Here is a 14436-nt window from a genome sequence, read left to right as displayed (position 1 = left end):
GTCAGTTTTGATTGGCTGTAGTAGATTGACAGTATGTATTTAAAGTAGTTTTTAATGGTGTTCTTACGACTCTGATGAAGCCTGATTTGTATACAGGCATAAGCTCTTAGTAGTTGATTATTTTATTGTATTTTCATTAAATATTTGCTGAACTTTCTGCTCTTGGTCTATTTTTTTATTTTTACAAATTCATAATCCCAAATCCGTGAATGCAAAAGGAAATGTAATGCAAGTGTACACATTTGGAAAGAAACATTTTATTGCACTGTACTGATCAGAACATCATGTCAGGGAATTCACAATAAAGAATAACAATGTACATTGACATGTGGCACATGGAAATATCAGACATTCTGTTGCATTCTTTGCTTTGATGCTTTTTCAGCAATTCAATATGCAGTCAGTGCCTTTATCTTCATAACAAGTGTGGAGGTGGGCCATTCATTCGGCAGATCATCAAAGTTTGTCTCTGCAAGTGAGAAAAAAGTGTTTGTTAAACTTTACAAAATTCCCTCTCACACAACCAAATATGTGTATAACCATGAACACAATTATCGTAACTCCTCCTCCGCATTAGATTAAAATAACAGTGCAAGAAGATAATTAAGCAAAAAATAAAAGTAATTGATTGAATTACGTAACTGAAAACAAGTAAAAATGAAACAAAATACAAAATATCTTGGTATATTGCAGCAGAAAATAAGTTTTCACTTCTGTCTATGAGCACCACACTAGTCTGGCAATTAGCCAGTGCACGCACAACTAAATACAATGATGGACAAATTATAGTCTAATTAGCAGATTCATGGCAAATTAGGATATCAGAATCTTCTTAGTTTATGGCCACACACAGATGGGCCCTTTAAATACTGACCCATTAATGAAACTAAGAACAGCAGCCCACAACAGTTTTATTTTACTCTCTTTTTTTTAGGATACAGCAGAACAACTGTAAACAAACAGCAATTCACCTAATTAATAACTGGAATTGCTGTTGGGGATGGGGCACTAACACACTAACCAAGCAAAGATTGGAATGCCTCCAGATGACAGCTTGAGATTTCTGAAGGTTCATGTACAGAATGTCTTAAATATTAGGTACTATGTCAGTACTGTTCTAAAATACAAGAAGAATAAACTCCAGGCTACCACAACTGTCAAGGCAAAAGTTTATTCAAATGGTAAGCACTTTCACAGTGCAACAAAACTGCTTCTTCAGACGATTAAAAAAAATTCAGGGGTGTGGCCAAGATGGCAATAATTTAGCAGCACTTTCTCTCAGCTTTCTTACCTCATTACTATTCCTGACAGGAATTTTATGAAATAAGGAACAATTTGAGGAAATTTCTACTATTAACTAATTCTTAATACTTTGGATCATCTACAGAAGAAATTTTATTGTTTATATTTGGATAATTCCTGCCAAATTAACCACTGGAAAGACATCGCATTCAGCTATACATCATGAGTCATCTCAAGAACTCAACTCAGGACTCTTGCATCAAAAATTAACTACATTATCTTATTTCAAATATACAGGAACTTACAATTAAGATAAGATGGATAAAATGGATACTTTTAAAGAAAAGTGCTCTCAACAAATTAAACAACTTCATGAAATGTTTATTCAGCAGAAATGGCAAATTTCACTTCTAGAACAGTCATTAAATGACATTGACTCTAGACTTCTAACAGAAGAAGAACAGGCAGAATTTTTTGTTACAACAAAATACATACTTATTAGAAAAGCTTGATATGGAAAACAGAACAAGAAGAAAAACATCTGAATATATGGTTTACCAGAAAAAGCAGAAGGAGATAACATAATAAACTTTCTCACCACCTGGAATACCAAGCATAGTGAAATTACCTGAAGCCCTTTCATATGGCACATAGGTCATTTACAGCTTTTGGAAAAACTTCAGTCAAAAATAAGCTGAGATCCATAAATGTGAAACTTTTCTCTACACAGGACAAAGACCTTATCTTAAGAAATGCCTGGGCAAATGCACCCATCAAGTATAATGATGCTTTAATCAGATTTGATGATGACTATTCTGTTGAAGTAGTTTCCAAAAGAAAATAATTCCTACCAGTAATAAAAGTTCTAAAAAAGAAGCAACTGAAAAGTCATCATCTGTTTCCAGCAAGGCTGAGAATCTTCCTACCAGAGGGAATAAAACTCTTTGAAACAGTGGACTCAGCAATAAAGTATCTTTCTAATAATGTCTTAACACAAGAAGAATCTATGGAATGGTCAAACAGTACACCCAAAAGAAATGCAGCACCCAACAACTGGAAAAGACTGTTGAACAAAAGAAGAAAAAAAACTAAAGGACAAATAAATATTTTACACAATGTAAATGTTTGAAAAAAAGTGTTTTCTTGTCTTCAAACCAACATGAAACATGTACCCCTTTACAGTTATTCATTTATTATTAGAATTATTAAAATAGAACAATTTCTTTACTACAGTCATTTATGAATTACTTTCAGATTCATCTGGTAAACTTATAAATATATAATGATTTCCATATAGTTAACCTATAAAGCAATAACAAATAGAAATGTCCTTATATGAGCATCCACTGACATGCAAATGCTTGATAAGTCCTTGATATGATAGATTAAATGGGTTGCAAAAAGTATTTGAACTTTTTTATTGGCTGTAGTCTTAAACTAAATGTTCAGTTCTGGATGCTCTAAATTAATTGGATTATTTATAGAAACAGCTAGTAAATGTTGCTTTATTAATGAACATTCCTGATTATCAAGTTATAGAGACTGTTTCATTGCCTTGTAAATGTTAGATTACTTCATGATAATATGAACTAACAAGGCTATTATAATGTTTAAAATGTATTATTACATGCCCCCTTAAACTAGATGTTTAATTACAAGTATTGGAATTTTTTAAACTAAAGCAGAGCACTTGCAGGAGCGATTAATCAAACTTTCAGTTTGTGTTGTGCTTTGCAGCATTTTGTAGTTGACAATAGGAGCAGTTAAATTTACAAATTATATAACTGCGAGCAGTACATTATAATTGCATGAACATTACCTTACTCAAGAAGTAGAAAAATCATATTTTCCTTCCCGCCTGTTCCTCAAGCTGTTTACATGAATTTTAAAGCATTATCTACACCAGGAACGTTAAACTCATTCTGCGACCATTCTTTCCCATGCGTATGTCGTCTCGTAAAAGTATGTAATCACAACCTCATAATGCAGAGAGACAAACTGTGAAGTACACTTGCTTTTTTATAATTTCAGTACTGCTAACCATAAGCGCATGTAAAATGCTCGTTAAAACACGAATTCAGTTATTCAAACTACCTGGCACATCAAATAAGAAATTTTACATTTCAGCCATCCTGTACACATTATTAAATCTAAAAAATCTGCTAAATGAGGTGCTTTTCCGTTGCGCCCCTACCAACTTGTCCTTTTGTAAGCAGAAATACAAAATGAGCACCTGTCACATATTACTGGAACAAAATAGCATTAAGTGAAATAAAAATGTTTAATGACAAGCAGCCTTTCTTGGGTATATTATATGCATGGGTAAACCAGATATAAAAATAGGTAAATTCTCCCAACGCAGAGACAGTTGATCGGTCTGAATACTAAAGAAGATACTATAACACAAGTGCAGCAGAAACACTGTTAACATCCAATAAAACATTGCTACACCACTACATGTGTTTTGATAATTACAGATCTCTGTACCAGCATTCAGAAATTAATGTAGATGCCTTTACAGTCAGGCTTACAACATTTCTTATATGGTGAAATAGCTATAGCAGGCTGTTTGTCACATATGTATCAAGTTTGATATAATTAAACTGAGTCACTGAATTGGGGCACTACATAAACTAGTTATGACTATACTTTAACATTTTTCTTAACCTGATGTTTCAAGTCCCAACCCTTTTTCTGATTCACTTTGACCAATATTTGACTTAGACTTTTATTTCATATAAAAGTCATTATACAAATATCAGTAAGGATATCATGAACATCAGTTCCTAGAGAGTAGCGAACTGAATCTTAAGGTGCCATTTTTGATGCAAATCTTACTATCAACTGCAGCAGTCTTCAGATATAGTCTGATTGTTTTCAAAATTAGAAGCACAGCTGCTGTATTCTGGTTAAGTATTTATTAGCAGCCACTGAAACACGAACTGCATTGTGACTCAGACACTTTTCCATTAAAAAGAAACTTGTTTATCACCTATATAGATATACTTGTCACACTGAAACTTGCCTGCTACTGAAGTACTGGCAAGATGAAGTGGCACGGACTAGTGATGGTATAAAAGAAAAGTGTCTTAAATAATTTAATATGTATATAAACCTCTGAGGTTTAAACTCCTGTTCATTACACATTACAGCTCTTTATATGGTTACAACTTTTTGTCAATCTCTATGCAGCACTTCATCATTAAACCATTTATATCTGTAATGTAATGGATTCTACCAATACCAGGAATATAGCCCCCTTTTCTGTTACAGACAGTTATTAGATGTTTGGTTCATGCAAACCCAGAAAGTCAGCCATTTATTTGTTTTAATGAGCAATTATTATAGCTCTGTTTTTATAGTATCATCCATACTTGTATACAGATGGAAATATTTATTCAGAAGTATATTAATATTAAGCTATCTTTATGACACGAATAATACAAGATATATAGACCTAATTAAATGTTGCTAAATGGTTTAGAAAGAATATAAAATAATGGGAAACCTGAACAAAGTACCTAATCTAAACTTCAGATAAAGGTACTGGAACATCTTTAATAAGAACCAAAAAAACTTGATGGTATTAGAATGACATGTAAACTACTACATGATTTTGAAATAATACTGAATGTTGAGTTTGAAGTCTTACTTTTGAATCCAGATTGGAAACTTATATATAAAATAAAAGCATTGTTACTGTGTTAAGCATGTTATGAAATTTAGATGTCTAGATAATATTTTAATATACTTTTGCATATTTACTTTTATATTTTACTTTTTAGCTGATTATATTCTTCTTTTAAGCTATGTAAATGTTATACTGATTTCGAGGTTGAGAGTGATTAGTCTAAATACTATTCACAAGGTTAGGTTTGTCTGGGGAGTTTTACTAGTCAGGCAAAGAGTTTACCTCATAGAGATAGGGATTATATTATACAATTTGAAATCATAAAATTAGCAGTTCATTTTTTCTGTTATAATGGTTTGGTGTCTACAGGAAATATACAGAATAAATGTATGAAGAAAGAATCAAAGCATTTCTATAAAACAAAACCAAGGGTCACAATTGCTTCTATAAAATCTCATACAAATCCAACGTAAAGTAAAATATGAAATGTTTATCTATAAATGTCAGTGGTCTGAACAATAGTAATAGGAGAAGTTTATTCAAATATATAAGCCACAAATAGTATTTTTACAAGAGACACACTTGTTGGACATAGATATAAATAATATTAATATTAACAACTACACAGTACTAGCAAGCTCTCAATATAAACAAAAGAGGATTAGCCATATTAATCCGTAGTGAAATCATATCTCCCAGAATAATTAACCCTTATCGTGATACAGCTGGTATGTTTTGTCTAGTGTCTATGGAATTAAATAAGAAAATTTGTACTTTAGTAAATTTATACTGGATACCGGGACTTAGACAAGAAACAGTTAAGCATCATTTTGAAGAAATAATCCACTTAGCCCAAGGTAGCCTGATAACAGCAGGAGATTTTAACTGTATAATAGATGACAAGGACACAGATTCAAAAACTTCAAGAAGAAAACTACCTATTTCAAAGGCACTTATAAAATTCACAGACACAATGTGTGCATATAAGATATAAATTAATTTGCTTACCCAGATTAATTTATTCCTTTTACTCACATAGGCATAGAACTAACTCTAGAATAGACATGATATACATATCTGATGATTTAATAACAAAAATGGATAAAGTTGAAATAATAAATTGTCCACTATCTGACCACAATGCTCTAGTTTTTGAGATAGAACTTATGCGTACAGATACAAATCCCATCACAAGAATACCCTCTTACATCACAAAACTAACAGAGTTTAAAGAATTCTTTGAAAAAGCAATTAAAACATTTCTAGACTTAAACATAACAGAAAACATCTCTGAAATATATATTTGGGACTCAAAACCATATATATATATATATATATATATATATATATATATATATATATATATGAAGGTATTGTCTTGGTACATTAAAAGGAAAATCTGTAATAAAGATCTTTTAGAATTACAAAAGAAAGCTAATAAACTGAAGCTGGAAGTTCAAAAAGGAAATGCAGACTTAGTTCAGTTACTATTACAAACCAATAGTAAATATGAAGAAATATTACATCATAAGATTATGATTAATCTAGAGAAAATAAAATTCTTATTCTACAAATCCAAAGCACCAGAAACAATTAGCAAACAGAACAAAAAAAATAAATCTAAACAAATTAAATACATTTATATACCTAATACTAAGAAAAAAGTAACAGATCTAAATATTTTGGAAGCATTTAGACAACAATACAACTCCGATGATACTTTAAATTCTCAATTAATACCCACTAAAGATATAGAAAATTACCTTGAAAATAAAATTCTTATTAGGTTAACACAAGAACAAATAGACACTATAAGTAATTCAATTGCTATGACGGAACTGAAATCACACATTAAAAAACTTAGAGTAAATAAAGCACCTGGCCCAGATAATGTATTACCTAAAATATATAAACTAATCCCTAATCCGACTATATCCTTACTTTTGAAAGTATATAACACAGTAAAACAAGATATAAATATCCCACCCTCCTGGAAATATTCACTGATATCCCCTATACTTAAGGAAGGCAAAGATGAGAAGCAACGCCCATCATATAGACCAATATCATTGTTAAACATAGATTATAAAATGTTCATGACAATATATGATGACAGAATCAAGCACTTTCTTCCCATGTTAATCCATGAAGACCAAACAGGCTTTATCAAAGGAAAAAATACATATGACAACCGTAAAAGAATTTTGACGTTAATAGATTATACTAAACAAATTTTGATTTAAACATAATTTCTCTAGACATTAACAAAGCCTTTGATTCTGTTAACTGGAACTTTCTAACATTAGTCTTAAAAGAATATAATTTTCCCACAAACTTTAACACTTTCATCCAGTCATTATATAAGTAATCTATAGCATGTGTTAAATTAGGATCATATAGATCAGGACCCATACAAATTAAAAAGGGAACTAAACAAGGTTGCCCTTTATCACCACTGCTATTTGCCTTAATAATAGATCCTTTTGCAAATCAGATTAGGTCAAACAATGACATTTAAAGGAATATATATTAACAAGACTTTGAACCCTAAACTACAACATTTTGCTGATGACATACTTCTAACCCTTTCAGACAGTAACCAATCTTTACAGGCTTTATTTAATGACATAAAAGGCTTGCAAAGTGTCTCAAGTTTCTACTTTAATGAAAACAAAACAAAATTCTTGTCATGCAATACCAAAAAGAAACATATAAACAAAAAATATTCCAAATTCCTAGCAGAAGGCAACAAAATATATTTAGGTATAGATCTGCTTGAAGATTTAACAGACTCACTTATATTTAATTATAAAAAAAACAATTAGATAAAATAGAGCAAGGAATATCTAACTGGAACAAATATATATTCACAATGGGAGACGGACTATATCTCATTAAGTCAGTCATTTTTGCCAAGATATTATATCTAATACAAAGCTTTTTATTGCCACCTCCCAAGTATATCATCTAAAGATTTAACAAATTAATACTAAACTTCCTGTGGTTCCCAAATAAACTTCAAATTGCTTTAAATAAACATCTACCAAATTGGGAAGAGGGGGGAATTAATCTACCAGACATTGAGACATGTATTATATCTGTGGTCAAAATATAACCTTATGGTTAAATACTCATTATATGCCTATTTGGAAACAAAAACATGAACAAATTTATATAGAACTTAGTCAAAATCATACAAAAGACTATTTAACCATCATACCATCCCCACTAGTCTGGTTGGTAAAAGATTACCTAGTAGGGAAAAATAAAAGCAATAAATTGCCTTCAAAATATATAAATATTGCCTTAACTTTTAAAACATATACAAGCTAAGTCCCAAATATTAATTCTTGTTTTTTTCTGACCTTTCCAGTAGCCTTTACACCTACTATTCTTGATACATCCCAAATTCAAAAAATAAATATACTAAAGAAAGGTATAATAAACTATTTGCATCAACTGGTAGAACAAGGAAAAATATTAACTAATGATCAAATAATTAAATATAAATAATGATTCATGGCTACTTCTACAAAATCTAAGACAATACCTTATAAATAGAACTGAACAAATGCAAGTAACAGAAAAACTATTTCAGAATTTATTTATTTATTTATTTAAATTTGTTGACCGGGAGAGTCCGACTGGACGTGGGTCCATTTTCAGCGGAGGCCCGGGGAGAAAAGCTCCACAGTAAAATAAACAGTAGTTACATTGGATTACATAGCGATTAACAATTTAACATAGAAATTACTTACAACATATTTACAGATGAAGAACATAGTACATCAGTAGACAACTAGAATCTTTATCTGTGAAGTACATAACAGGCATTAACAAATGTAACAATGAGAAGTTCCTTCTGTATAATAAGTACTAGGCTTATGAGCATCTCAGCTTGCTATCATCAAGGTAGTTAGTGGAGGTGAAAGAAAGGTAGTAGTTGGATGGGGTGGATGATATTAGAGTGGGAGTTGCAAGGGCATAGCCAGCATGCTTTAGGTGCACTTTAATAAAGTTTTGAAGTTGGTGCATGATGGTATGGAGGTAATTGTGGGTGGGAGTGAGTTCCATAATTTGGCTGTGGCGCAAGAGAATAGTGCTTAACCAGCAGAGTTATTGGCTTTATTGATCTGCAAGTGATATTTGTTGCTGGATCTTAGTGGTCTGGTGGTGCGGTAGGGTTGGAGTAGATTCTGGAGGGATGGGACATTTAGTGGATGGTTTACTAGTTTGTGGGCGAGTGAGAGTTGATACCACTGAAGGAGGTGAGGGAGTTCAAGCCAGCCCAGTTCAGCAAGTCAGAGACAGTGGTCACTATGGTAGGATGCCCCTGTGGTGAATTTGGCGATTTTGTTGTAGCAGGTCTCTAGCTTGTTTAGATCACATTGCCTTAGGTTGGCATATACTGGAGAGGCATAAAGTAGGGTGGAGATAAGGTGGGAATTTGCTACTGAAATCTTTGCTGCTTTGGTGAGAAATTGTTTATTTCTGTATAATGCTCCTAGTTTTTTGTGGACTTTTTTTATGGTCATGGATATCTGAATGTCAAATTTTAGTTTATTGTCTATTTCCACTCCTAGCAATTTGGTGTGTTCAGTTGGGTATATAGTGGTGTTGTCTTTTGCTGTGATGTTAAAATGAGAGTTGTTTTGAGTATGTTTGGTGGGTGGGAAGATGAGTAGTTTAGTTTTGTTTGGGTTGAGTATTATTTGGGCATCGGATAACTAAGTTTCAACAGAGGAAAAGGCTTCCTGTGTGACTTTTTGAAGTTTGGGTAGGGACTGGGCTGAGCAGATGATGGTTGAGTCATCTGCGTATTGGATGAGTGTGCCATGTTTGGTGGCAGAGGCTAGATTATTGGTGTAAACAGAGAAAAGTAGGGGTCCGAGAATGGATCCTTGGGGGAACCCCTATGGAGACAGGTAGTTGGGGAGATGTGTCATTCTGCCACACAACAGATTGTTGGCAGTCAGACAGGTAACTCTGAAACCAGTTGGTGACTGATTGTGAGAAGGATAGGTTATTGAGGACAGAGATAAGTTGTTTGTGTGGGACCATGTCAAATGCTTTAGATAGGTCTAGGAAAGTAGCAGAGGAGAGATAGCCATTGTTTTTATGCTGAAGGATAGTGTTAGTAAAGGAGAGTAAGGCAGTGGTGGTGCTATGGTTTGGTCAGAAACCATTCTGAGTACTGGAAAGGAGGTTGTTAGTAAGGAGGTAGTGAGAGACCTGAGAGTGTATGCATCTCTCTAGTATTTTGGAGAGTGGAGAGAGAATAGCTATGGGGCGGTAATTGGTTAGTTCTGCAGAGTGTCCACCTTTGTGGAGGGGAATTATATGTGAGACTTTCCACAATGTGGGAATGTAACTTTCTGACAGAGATCAGTTAATCAAGATGGATACTGGGTAGGCCAGAGCATCAGCTGTGATTTGTAGGTATTCACTTGGGAGGTTGTCTGCTGCTAATTTGGTGGGTTTAAGTTTAGTTAAGAGTTTTTTTATGTTGGAGGTAGGTACAGGAGAAAAAGATAAAATATTAATAATTTTTTTTCAGATTGTTTTCAATGATAATTATCAATTAACAAATCAATGATATTATTCAATACCCCTATCCTGGATTGTGTGCCAGAAAAAAGATTTCAAGATACTATGAGCACTGATGGCAGTTGCACGTAAAAATATAACCATACATTGGAAAAGCACGTCTTCTCCCACGTTTAAAGAGTTTAAAAACCTATCCTTGACAGTTGGACATATGAGATCTTCACCCCATAGCTGTGCCAGTGGTGAGTCTTATTGGAGATCTGGAGAAAGTTGGAGAAACCAGCCCCCAGACTGTGATCTCTGTGTGCTCTTAAGAGAAATTGTACTTTACTGTGTGTGTACTTGTCATCCTCCCAATGTGCATGTCCCTCACTGGTGCTAGTGGTGTGGATTGAGGCTCCTTCATTGCTGGGCCAGTGCAGGGGCATCACAGCATAATTATGATATAATTAAGAGATTACTTTCTGTCATTTCTATAAATCTTCCTAAACCATATGAAGTTTATGCAGATCTTTATCTGAAATTCTGTTTTGTAGAAATGGACCTTTTTCTGGCTTTTACTAATTTAAGTTTTAAGACTTTGAATATAGCAGATTGTGATCTGGTTGCTAATCATAATGAGTTTGTGTGTTTGAGACGTTCGACTGATTTGTAATACGTGAACAATTTTGACTGCACTGATGTATTACCTGTAAAAGACATATCCAACCTTAACTGCAATTTAGGTTTAGCTTGAGGATTATTTTCTCCCTAGAGCACAGTTCCGGTCTAGTTTATTTACCAGAAACCAGTATGCATTTTGTAAACATTTATTTTCCATGCCTTGGAATCAAAGGAAAGAAAAGTCTACCCATGCTTTTCTTAAAGCTTGACCCTCCTGCTTGCTTTAGTAGGAGATTTTATCTCTACCTGTGTGATATACCAGAGATTTAAGGAAATATCTGGTTTTCCACAATCTTAAATAGGCAGTCCTTGCTGATGACAGCAGATACTATAAAAGCATATTCATCTTGAAGGAAAATTTCTTCTTTGTTACAGAAAGGAAGAAAAATGTTTTGATGCACATAGCTACCAATATCTTTTTGTACAGTAATCTACTTCTTGGAGGTTTTCTTTTTTGTAAGTGACAGTAAGTGTAATTTACTTATCTTTATAGATAGTAATGTTTGTGTCTTAAACACAGCACAGAGAATACCTACTAATTTGTAATACCTAAGGATTATGATTGCAAATGTTAATAGGCAACAATATAATAAATCAAGGAGTAACAATACAATAGACATGGAAAATGCAGCACAAGAAGGCATTTTGCTTCATTAAAAATAAATCTAACAATGGCACAAATTCTCCAATAGAAGGTTAAACTTATTTTGATGTGGTGTTTTGCTGCACTGTAAGGGTAGAAATACTGTGACAGAAACTATATAAAAATACAATAATTTGCGCAACTGCAGTACATTTCTAAAATACTCAAAATGATAAAGTAATAGGTCATTCCATAGTAGACACTGGGGAATATCTGAAGTAATTTGCATATCTCTTTGGAGTTCTTCAACATCACAACTGTCCATTACAATGCCTGTTTTATAATAGCAGCTTTTTCACCTCAGGAAGAGTGTGGTGGAGCATCTGCCAATACTTGAGTGCTTACAAATTGGCAGTCTTAGAAAAACCTGTAGCTACATAATCATTTTGAAGATTTATAACTGCTGTATGTTACAGCAGCTCCGAGAATATGCAAATAATGGTAATTTAGGTAAAAAGTGAAACATTGTCTGGTTCTAGAAGATGTACAAGATGGCTGAGAGTCATGATGCAGCAGTTCTGTGTACATTAAAACATCTCAGTTCCTTATATCTAGGTGAGTCATATGAAGGAGACTTGTATTCTGGGATCAAGAATTCAACGCAGCTGATCAAAAATATATTAGAATGGTACATAAATGAAAAGATAAAAAGAATGACTTTAAAGTCATCTGATAGATTACAGTAGCCCAGACTATAAAGGTGCCATGAAAAAGATATATTTTTAAGTATGAAAGTACAGTGTTTCTTTAAAGAGAAAAAGCACAGGATCACAAAATATTTTGTCTCTGAAAGCTATAGTACACTTAACACTGCCTCAAAGATGGTGTCCAGAAGCAAAGCCTTTTATCAGATAATCGCTTTAAAAGCTATTGGATAATTTGCTTTGCTGAATGTGTGTGTGTTAGTGTGCATACACGTGTGACCATGTGCATGTGTCATCATACAGCAATCCAAAGATATGCTATAAGCTGTAAGATTTCTGTGGTGGCCACTAATATAAATTGCTTGTATATGAACCCCTTTATAATAAGCTTCCTGAAGTAGTATTCATATGTCAGAAAAGTACATAGTCCCCAGGATTCAGCAAGCTCTGCACGGTGTGCAGGAATATTGCAAGAGCTGCTGCATGCAATATGGCCGACGGGCAATCCAGGAATGAGCTCCCGGGACGTGCACAAGCACTCCTACACTATTCCTGCATGGACACCACTGCTATATGCTAATTACCCCATTTGCTGGTGAAAACAATGCAAATGAGGTGAATTAGCGATCCAGGAAGTAGGCAGGTGTTTGTGCAGGAATAGTGTAACCTGCAGAAATGTGTTCGGTTACTAACTGAATACATTTCTGCATATCACAAAATGGAGGCATGACAGCTCCAAAAAAAGCATGTAGTCAATCTGGTAGGTATGCCAATGGCCAAATATATGGCCATTGGCATGGGAAATAGCTGCAAAATTATAAAAATAACTTTTATTTTTTTTTGGCTGATTTCAGCCGTTTAAGCATAGGGCAGCAGTGCGCAAACAGGATCGGCCCACAGATATGGAAAAAAGTTGGAAATAAGCTTTTAAACCCAAATCAGCATTTTGCCATGATAGGCAGTGGCATGCATAACACAACAATACCAGGGAATCGTGGTTACTAAGGGGGAAGGCTCAGTGCGAGTGCGGTAACTATGAATTAGCATTCTGTTTTATGCAAATGAGGGGATTGATACTGAATCACAGAATTCCTGTCAGTGTTAACTTACACCCAACCATGTAGGTGCAGCAACACCATGGTACAAGTATGAGGTAAATGACCTCATAAGGGGAGTGTCTTGCATGCTGTTAGCTTATTGGAGCTCTCTGGGCCATGTTTGCCCGTAGCTAAGCAAGGCTAAGGAAGGGAGTGTGTCTGAGGCTGCCTTGCAGTGCTTACATTGCTTAAATAGGTTTAAACAAAAAAAAAAAATGGGGAATAACAGATCTGTTCACATCTGAGCACTGGGTATGCACGCCACCCATCTGGGCTTAAACGGGAAGCCAGTGGGAAGGGTAAACATCAGTAGGAAGGCAATCAAGGAGAACTAGCATAGCTGGCAGGTGAAATGTTTAAATTACACAGGCAGCAGCCCAGCACAATACTATAAACTATGGAAACACGTTTCACTCTGTTTTTTCCCACAAACTCTATACCACCAGTGTACACAGATGGGGAATCTTTACCTGACAAAAACTAACAAAATGTTAGGGGCTGCTGTTGCTCTCATACATCAATATGTGGAAGAGACTGAGGGTGGTGAGGATGTGAATGCTGATGACCAACTCACAGTGAAGAGGAGGAGGAGAAGTGTGTACAGACCCAGGGTAATCTACCAGGGGCTACATGAGCTGGAGATAGTTGGAGCGTCATAGGGTGGACAGGGACATTTTACAGCAAATTGTTGAGCTGTGCCGGTCACGCCTCACACACAGAACAAGCAGAGGGGAACCCATCCCAGTGGATAGCAAGGTATGTGTAAGGTTAAGAATACTAGCCCCAGGTACCTTCCAAAAGCCAATTGGGATATCACGAGGATCTCACAGGCATCAGCATCCAGGGTACTTCACTTCCTGGATGCCATACATATATTTCCTCAACACCTGTGAGGCACTGACCAGCAATATGCATCTCTTCCACCAAATAGCAGAATACCCTAAGGTAGTGGGTGCTATAGACTGCACA

General features: G+C 34.5%; 1 protein-coding gene across 1 annotated transcript in view; it reads right to left on the bottom strand.

Annotated features, from left to right (window-relative positions):
• Window positions 1–237: 237 nt before the first annotated feature.
• Window positions 238–14436, bottom strand: part of LOC122790839 (lipocalin-like) — a 117431-nt gene continuing 103232 nt past the window's right edge. Inside the window, exon 8 of the mRNA XM_044058478.1 lies at window positions 238–469. The gene's annotated coding sequence lies outside the window, so the exon portion shown is untranslated. The remainder of the gene's footprint in view (window positions 470–14436) is intronic.

Source organism: Protopterus annectens, chromosome 16.part0, assembly GCF_019279795.1.
Source record: "Protopterus annectens isolate FY-2018-M chromosome 16.part0, PAN1.0, whole genome shotgun sequence".
Lineage (NCBI taxonomy): Eukaryota > Metazoa > Chordata > Ceratodontiformes > Protopteridae > Protopterus > Protopterus annectens.
The sequence above is the reverse complement of the archived record's forward strand: the minus strand, read 5'-3'. Positions and strand labels throughout refer to the sequence as shown.